Source organism: Marmota marmota, unplaced genomic scaffold (assembly GCF_001458135.2).
Source record: "Marmota marmota marmota unplaced genomic scaffold, marMar, whole genome shotgun sequence".
NCBI classification, from domain to species: Eukaryota; Metazoa; Chordata; class Mammalia; order Rodentia; family Sciuridae; genus Marmota; species Marmota marmota.
This window is the reverse complement of record NW_026000057.1, coordinates 2209011-2218641: the sequence shown is the minus strand read 5'-3', so window position 1 is coordinate 2218641 and position 9631 is coordinate 2209011. Positions and strand designations below refer to the sequence as shown.

The 9631-nt window shown below is 35.9% G+C and overlaps 1 pseudogene; it reads left to right on the top strand.

Annotated features, from left to right (window-relative positions):
• The first annotated feature begins 342 nt into the window (after positions 1-342).
• LOC107141189 lies at positions 343-1083 on the top strand (annotated as a pseudogene).
• The last annotated feature ends 8548 nt before the right edge of the window (positions 1084-9631 follow it).

The following is a 9631-nucleotide window of genomic DNA, read 5'->3' as shown; positions in this document are numbered from 1 at the left end:
GAGGAAAATACGTTCATATTAGACACTAGAAAAAATTCTTTAACTCCTAGAATTATATTTTTGATATTCAGGAAAAATTAAATGTCTTTTTTGATATTGTATGGGATTAGAGACCATACACATAACACAGTCCAGAATGGTGAACATGGCAGTAAGTTTTAAGATGTTTCAGTAGAGTCTTGATACATGATCAAAGGCATAGTTTTTCCGAGATGTTTTAATACTTTTTCTGTAAGTACCAGGTACCCAAGATATTTTAGTCCTGCTCTAGTGAAGCCTGCAGAGAAAACAAGAAAAGTTGCCAAAGATAGAGTAACATAGGTATGATAGAAAGACAAATGTATGATAGAAAAAATAAAGTCATATGCCTACATGGAAGGTGAACCTGACAGTGATGTCTATTTAAATGCTCATACTCAAGGCAGGTATATAAGGTGGAGAAAGCTATTCATCTACTGAAAATTTTAAATTTTGAACTTCACTAATCCAAAGCAATGTGTTTATCTTGATTTGACTCTGAGTATAGCTCTGAGAAAAGGAACAAAATGGTACCATTTGCCAATGTTGTTAGTTTTCCATATTCATTTGCTTCAGAAATCAATAAAGTTGCAGTATTTAGAGGGAATGCACCAGAGATTGAAATAGCAAAAGAAAATAGATCTATATTTGCAGGAGGAACTACTCTGATTCAGAAGATTTTTGGAGGATGATAGTATATAGACGTTTATATAGCTGTTCCAGAAATAATACTTGAGCTTCATCCATTAAAGAAGCTGAACAAAAGTTTTCCAGAATTTATTGGAAATTCCATTGGTTAAGACCTTCTAAAATGCTTGTATATCTATAGCTAGACATGAAATTAAGGTAAATGAAGAAAGGAAGAATTTTCTTAAGGTCAAAGTAGCAGATTGGTTATGTCAGGTAACCAAATAGCTGTCAATCTACAAATAGTTGTAGACTTGTATTCATAGACCACTTGAGTTGGATCCAATTATGGTATCAGTTTTCCTTTTTAGCTCAACATAGGAAGGTTTGTTAAATTTAAAGATTGATCTATTGTTGCCGAAAGAAATAGAAACTTAAGAATTAAACAAAGAATCTGCTAAAAGTGTTGAATTGTAAAATTAGTTTCAGTGAATTAAGAATCTTCAGAGCTGGGTACAGTGGTGCATGCCTGAAATTCCAGTTATTTGGGAGACTAAGGTAGGAGGATTGCAAGTTCCAGTGTAGCCTCAGTAACTTAGCAAGGCCCCAAGCAACTTATTGAGACCCTGTCTAAAAATAAAGACTAAAAGTGATTCAGTGGTCAAGCACCCCTGGGTTCAATCCCTAATCCCACTCTCTGCTCTTCCAAAATCATCAGAGAAAATTTCTATATTTGTTGTCTTGCTATTTCTTGATGGTCACACTTGAAAATGAATTTTAACCCTGAAAAATCTTAAGAAAGAAAGGAAACTATTGATAAAGCTTTGTATTGGCAGTGTGCTCTTGAGCCAGTTATTTATCTCACCAGTTTTTTCATCTGTAAAATGGGATAATGGCACCTCATACTTTCATCATAAGTGTATATAATCTAAATGATACCAAATAAAATATTCATATAAAATTAATTAAGCTTTTGTTAAGTACACTGTGAGAGAATCTTGTTTGGTATTCTAACAGATTGCTGGAGCGGCTTAAATAGTTTTAAAATACTTTTTCTAGAAGACTTCAGGAGTTCTTCAAGCATAATTTAATTTGAATACTAGTTTATAATTAAATTCTTATTTATTAGTTATGAATACACATTTCATATCCCCCATTCTTTCCATAAAATTATACCATAACTTTTCGTTAAATGAGCAGTGATTATGTACAGTTACATTTAAATATTGTTCATAGTTAAGCCACACTTAGATTTTTCTTTCTTGTACAATTTTTGTTTTCCTAGACAACGACTGCTTCATTTTAAAACTTGCTTTGTTTTTATGTTCCTTTTATTAATTCAGCATAAAAGATCTGTACTTTTCTTGCTTTGTATTTTAAATACTCTTGGTTTACCGGCTTATGATACTTTCTCTAGGTTATACTTTCACATTTACTTATTCCTTCAATGATATTTTAATTATTCTTTTATAAACAAGAGAATTTTATTTCTTATAGTTATGGAGGCTAGAAGTCAAAGTCAAGTTGCTGCAGGTTTTGTGTCTGGTGAGGAATTGGTATCTACTTCCAAGATGGAGCCTTATCTGTGTCCTTCGGAAAGAACAAAATATGTGTCTTCACATGACAGATGGCAAAAGAGTGGAAGAGAGATCTGAACCTTTGCTAGTTCTTACCAACCTTGTATATGGATGTTAATCTCACTCATCATATACTTACTAGTAACTTAGCAAGGCCCCAGCAACTTAGTGAGACCCTGTCTAAAAATAAAGACTAAAAGTGATTCAGTGGTCAAGCACCCCTGGGTTCAATCCCTAATCCCACTCTCTGCTCTTCCAAAATCATCAGAGATTAAGTATCTGAAGGGCATTTTGGATCTCAAATTTTCTCAAGTTTGGAAACTGCTGCAGCTTTAGAGTTCTTAGAGCCTACTATGACTTCTTGTGTTTAAAGAATTAAAAGCTTAACATTATGAGTAACTCATAGCTTATTTTTCACTCAAGTATTAAATTATAAACAAAGCTTATGAAACTGGAAAAACTGTTAAATAAATGCTGGGATCTGAATTTTTCCCCCTTGAAACCTCATGGCCAATGTTGTTATTCAGAAGTGGAGCCTTTGGGATATAATTAAGTCATGACCCATCTACCTTCTGCCATGTGATAACATTTGTTTTCTCCAAAGGATGCAACACCAAGATGCCATCTGGAAAGCAGACATGGGGTTCTTACCAGACACCAAACCTGCCAGCAGCACCTTGATCTTGGACTTCTAGTCTCTGGAACTCTAAGAAATAAATTTTTGTTGTTTATAAATTCCCCAGTCTCAGATATTTGGTTATAGCAACACAAATAGACTGAGACAATAAACATCTTTTGGTAAATAAATTTCTCTAACTCCAAATTTGGAATGTGTTGGTATGTTAATTATTATTATAAAATAAACCACCATAAGTATAGTGTCCTAGAACAAGAGTGATTTGATTGCTCATGACTCTACATATTGAACTGGCAGATGTCTTTGTCTTCCTGAGGCTCCTCATCTAGCTGCAGTTACTGAGAGGCTTGGCTGGGGCTAGAAGATGCAAATGCTGTCATGTATGGTGATTGTCTAGTGTGACTGGCAGGCCACCTTGATTCTTGTGCATATGGTCTCCCCAATAAGATAGCCAGGTTTTGATATGACAGTGGCAATGTTTCATGAGGACAAAGCAGAAGTTACAAAGTTTCTTGAGGATAATGCTTAGAAATCATACATCCTCATTATTAGCCCATTCTCTAAGTCACTGCAAGACAGAAGAACAGCTTAGGTTTAAGGTGTTGGGACTCCCACTTCTTGATTAAATATATTTATGGCCATATTTAACCTAGTATAGCCAACTCTCTGGCCACAGTTACACATATTCCTGCTTCATGCAAAATATGTTCATCACTTCCCAAGACCCCAGATATCATCCAATTTGAGATCAAGCTTGATGTATGAGTTTATGATCTGCATCAAACCTGAATATAGATGAGACTCCTTGAAACAATTCCTCCTGTTCCAAAGAATTATGAATTACAAGTTGCTGTTATTACTGGTATGTAGAATTATAAAATCCACCTGTGCACAGGAAGTCAGAATTCCCTATTCTGGGGTTAAAAACATTTCTTGATTAGAACCTAGTTCTGTTCATTGGAGGGGTTCCCTAATTCTAATCAAGATCTTCCTTGATCTTTCCATGACTCTTGGTACCACCTTTCTTGCTATGCTTTGAGAGTTCCTTCCTAATCTGTTAAATAAGAATTTGACTATTGGCATTGTCCCTGGTGGTCTGGAAGAATCTAAATGGTTGGAATTTCCCAAAGTATATTTGTTATTCATGAGCCCTTTGGTTAATACTTGAGTTTAAACTAATAAAGAGTCTCATGGTAAGTCTCTAGATAGCTTCAGGATGAGGACTTGACACCAAAAAGACAAATTACATGGTTAGAGGATTAGAACTTTGAGGCAGCCTGACCTCCAGGGAAGAGAAAAGGACTGAAGATTGAGTTTGATTACATGGTCAATGAAATAAGCAATCACAACTATGTAATTAAACCCATATAAAAACTCCAGACACTGAAGCTCAGTTGGGCTTCTTGGTTTGTGACATATTGATGTGCCAAAAGGGTTATGCACACTTGATTCCACAGGGAGAGGGCACAGAAGCTCTTTGGGATCATTCTAGACTTTATCCTATGAGTACCTTCATTGCCTATTTCTGGGTTATATCGTTTAACATGAAATGTTAAGCATAGCACTTTTTTTTGTTCTAGTAAATTATCAAACCTGAGATAGTTGTGGAAACCGATGGATTTATAGCCAATAGATCAGAAGTACAGGTGGCCTAGGGACTCCCTGAACTAGCAGGTGGTATCTGAAAGTGAAAGGCCTTGTGGAGGACTGAATCCTTAACTTATGAGGTCTGTACCAGATGATTAGTGCTTCATTTTGTTTACTCCATTACTCCATTTTGTTTTCCTTACCCTCAACTATAACCTTTGACCTCAATTTTAATGTTTCTTTCTTTTTTTTTTTGATTTTTGATTTTTTAGGAATTTTTATATTTCTTTATTTTTATTTTTTAATTTTGATTTGTTATACATGACAACAGAATGCATTACAATTCATATTACATATAGAGCACTTTTTTTATATCTCTGGTTATACACAAAATAGAGTCACATCCTTCTTGTCTTTTTACATGTACTTAGGGTAATGATGACCATCGGATCCCACCATTTTTCCTACCCCTATGTCCCCTCCCTTCTCATTCCCCTTTTGCCCTATCTAGGGTTCATTTACTACCCCTCCCACACACACACACACACAGCATATTATGGATAAGCATCCTTAAATCAGAGAAATCATTTGGAATTTATTTTTTGGGATTGGCTAATTTCACTTAGTATTATATTCTCCAGCTTCATCCCTTTACCTGCAAATGCCACAATTTTATTCTCTTTTAATGCTGAATATTATTCCATTGTGTAGACATACCAAATTTTCTTTATCCATTCGTCTGCTGAAAGGCATCTAGATTGGTTCCACAGTTTAGCTATTATGAATTGCTCTGCTATAAACCTTCATGTGGCTTTGTCCCTATGGTATGCTGTTTTTAAGTCCTTTGGGTATAGACGGAGGAGTGGGATAGCTGGGTCAAACGGTGGTTCCAATCTCAGTTTTCCAAGTATTCTCCACACTGCTTTTTATATTGGCTGTACAAGTTTGCAGTCCCACCAGCAATGTATGAGTGTGCCTTTTCTCCCACATCCTTGCCAATACTTATTTTTGTTTGCATTCTTAATAGCTGCCATTCTAACTGGAGTGTGATGAAATCTTAGAATAGTTTTGATTTGCATTTCTCTAATTGCTCTAAAAACTGGAACACGACAGGGATGCCCTCGTTCACCACTTCTATTTAACATAGTTCTTGAAACACTGGCCAGAGTAATTAGACAGACAAAAGAAATTAAAGGGATATGGATAGGTAAAGAAGAACTCAAATTAACATTATTTGCCTATGATATGATTTATACATAGAAGACCCAAAAAGTTCCACCATAAAAATTCTAGAACTAGTAAATGAATTCTGCCAAGTAGCAGGATACAAAACCAACACCCACAAGTCAAAGGAGTTTCTGTATATCAGTGACAAATTCTCTGAAAGGGCACAAGGAAAACTACCCCATTTACAATAGCATCAAAAAATGAATCAATAAAATACTTGGAAATCAACTTAATGAAAGAGGTGAAAGTCCTCTACAATGAAAACTACAGAATGCTAAAGAAAGAAATTAAAGAGGACCTTAGAAGATTGAAAGATCTTCCTTGTTCTTGGTTAGGCGGAATTAATATTGTCAAAATGACCATACTACCAAAATCACTATACAGATTTAATGCAATTCGAATCAAAATCCCAATGACATTCCTCATATAAATAGAAAAAGCAGTCATGGAATTCATCTGGAAAAATAATAGACCCAGAATAACTAAAGCAACCCTTAGCAAGAAGAGTGAAGCAGGTGGCATCATTATACCAGACCTTAAACTATACTACAGAGCAATAGTAACAAAAATAGCATGGTATTGGCACCAAAATAGATGGTAGACCAATGGTACAGAAGAGAAGACACAGAGACTAATCCACATAATTATAGTTATCTTATATTTGGCAAAGGTGCTAAAAAAACACATTGGAGAAAAGAGAGTCTCTTCAATAAATGGTGTTGGGAAAATTGGAAATCCATATGCAATAAAATGAAATTAAACTCCTATCTCTAACCATGCACAAAACTCAAAAGTGGGTCAAGGACCTAGGAATTAAACCAGAGACCCTGCATCTATTAGAAGAAAAAGTAGGCCCAAATCTCCATAATGTGGGATTAGGCCCCAACTTCCTCAATAAGACTCCTATAGCACAAGAATTAATATCAAGAATCCATAAATGGGTTGGATTCAAACTAAAAACTTCTTTCAGCAAAAGAAACAATCAGTGAGGTGAATAGAAAGCCTACCAATTGGGAACAAATTCTTACCACACGCATGTCAGATAGAGCACTAATCTCTAGAATATATTAAAAACTCAATCTCAACACCAAAAAACCAGATTACCCAATGTGTTATATAAATGGGCCAAGGACCTGAACAGACCTTCTCAGAGGAGGATATACGATCAATCTTAATGGTTTTCTTGGTGGTATGGTCCACTCCTTCATTTCTAAGGGTTTGATCCCCTAATTACCATGCCCTTTTTTTGGCCATCACTGTAGTTACCTGTTTACCATCAAAATTGGGCCCAGGAGTATCACCTGGTGTCATACATATTTATTTCCCTTTTGTGTAGCAGCAAATTATCTCTAGGGACTGGGTAAAACTATCCCTGCCAAGATGATAACTTGCCTAATGATACTTTAACACAGTTAATTGAAATATCCAGCCATCTCTTTATAGTCCATGAGACTTGTTGTAAACTCTAGGGTAAGTATTCTCCCACTGGGAAATAGAAACTTTAAATCCATAGGGCCTAGAATTGAAGGGACAGGAATTATACATTCCTTAAATGGGTCACTGAGAACAATGGAAAGCAAGAACCTTTTGGTTCCTAGACAGAAATATTACTCATATAGGACACCTGGCACCAAACAAACTTCATTAATTTGAAGTACACATTGTATCCAGGAAGATGGGACACTATATTAAAAAGGAATCTCATTCAAACATACCTGAGCTGTTCCTTCAACAGCATATACCATTGCTTTATTAGGCTTGTTGCTTCAAGATAATGTGGTGTGTGATGTGACCAGTGGATTTCATGGTCATATATGTATCTTTTGATGTAAAGGGGTCCTTTAGTCTGATGCAATACTATTTCTGATCATATGCTGGTGGATTATTCATTCATTCAATCCTCTTGAGACAGATGAAGAATAAGGTGCTAAAGGCAGAAAAGAAAAACCAATGCAGAGAATTTGTTTTTATTCTCATCAAAATAATTTTTTTGACTACTCCTGAGAAGAAGTGACCCAATGCAATGAACCTGTCATTATATGGCAAGTTGATCTCTTCAAGAGATGGTACTATATGGAGGTAAGCATTGGTTTGTGTTGTTGACAAGTTGTACATTCTGCATGGTAGTAGCTAGATAAGCCTTGGTAAATGTGAGCTTGAAATAAGTGAGTGTTCAGACATGGCATTCATTCTTGATGCCGAGGCTACTCTGTTTCAGGTGCCTATTGTACTAGCACTGGGTTGGCTGGTGACAGGTGATTGACATCATCTTATTGAGTCTTTTTTTTTAAACCTAGTTTAGAGACTTTTCTATGTTACTTGCTTCTGATGGGCATTAAGTTAAAAAAAAGATTTTCACAATTATGTGAATACTTTTTTTGTGGGGTGGTAGTGATTTGGGGGATTGAACCCAGGTACTTGTTAATGATAAACATGTGCTCTACCACTAAATTACATCCCTAGGCAATGACCACTTTTATATGACTATTCACATACCTCTTCTTTCTCTTTCCCTACTCCTGGAACAAGTTTCTAGTGCTTTGTATCCAGTGCTTATCTCAATGTCTGACACATTTCAGGCATCCCATAAATATTTGCTCAATTGACATTGAATAAAGAAGTGAACAAAAGAATGAATAAATATGAGAGACACTAAATGAGAAAAATATGAAAAGAGAGTATTCTGCTTAGCTTTTGCATTTTTGTGACCAAAAGACTTGGTAAGAACAGCTAGCCTAGAGGAAGAAAAGTTTGTTTGGGTTCACAGTTTCAATGGTTCAGTCTATGGTCAGCTGACTTCATAGCTCTGGGCCACGTGAGGCAGAACATCATGGCAGAAGCATGTATAGAGGAAAGCTGCTCAGGACATGACAATCAGGAAGCAAGAAGAGAGATCCACTCCCCAGTGATAAAATGTAACCCCAAGTCACATCCCCAGTGACCTACTTCCTCCAGCCACACCTTACCTGCCTACAGCTACCTCCCAGTCAGTTCATTAGGTTAAAATTCTCATTATCTAATCATTTCACCTCTGAGCTTCTTTCATTGTCTCACCCATGAGCTTTGGATTAATACCTCATATTAATGATAATGTTCCCCCCTGACCCCTCAAACGTCATGCCCGTCTCACAATGCAAATATTTAGTCTAGGTTGGAATCCCTAGAAGGTGAAATCCTAGACTGAAATTAGTATGTGGGAGATTGTTAGAAATTCCTGTGGACAGATAGTAATGGTAGGAATCAGGATTGGGCAGAAGGAAATGCTGAACTGCTCTAGTGATTTCAAAACAGAGGCTTCAACTGACGATCCAGGGGACAGTATAAAAATAGAATGAGTTGGGGAGAAAAGACTGGACACAAATTTGTCACAAATTGTATACGGGACTCTTAAGACAGAAGCATGACTTTAAACAAGGTAGGTCTTTTTAGCTATGATAATTCCCAAAGGGGATAGTAGCATAGAGCTGTTTCCTAGAGCAGTAGTCCCCCAAAATGGGATAATAAATATTTCATTCCAGAAAGGGCATATAGATGGTGCAATATAGTGCCCACTATTATAGAAAATTATTTATTCAATTTAAATAATTCTAGTTCCTTTTAGTCTAAGTTACATCCATAAATTGGTTTGAGACAGACTTCTTTCTGAATGAAGCACCAGATACTGCAGAAAAAATACCCCAAAATTATTAACTAGCTATTTGTCAAATTGAGAGCCCACTGAGAACCATCTTAAATTCTTCTGAGATCTTAGCCAGGCATGGTGGGCATGTCTGTAATCCCAGTGTTTTGAGAGGCTGAGGTAGGAGGATCACAAGGTTGAAGCCAGCCTCAGAAACTCAGTGAAATACTTATGAGATACTTAGCAACTTAGCAAGACTCTGTCTCAAAAAAAAAAAAAAAAAAAAAAAAAAAAAAAAAAAAAAAAAAAAAAAAAAAAAAAAAAAAAAAAAAAAAAAAA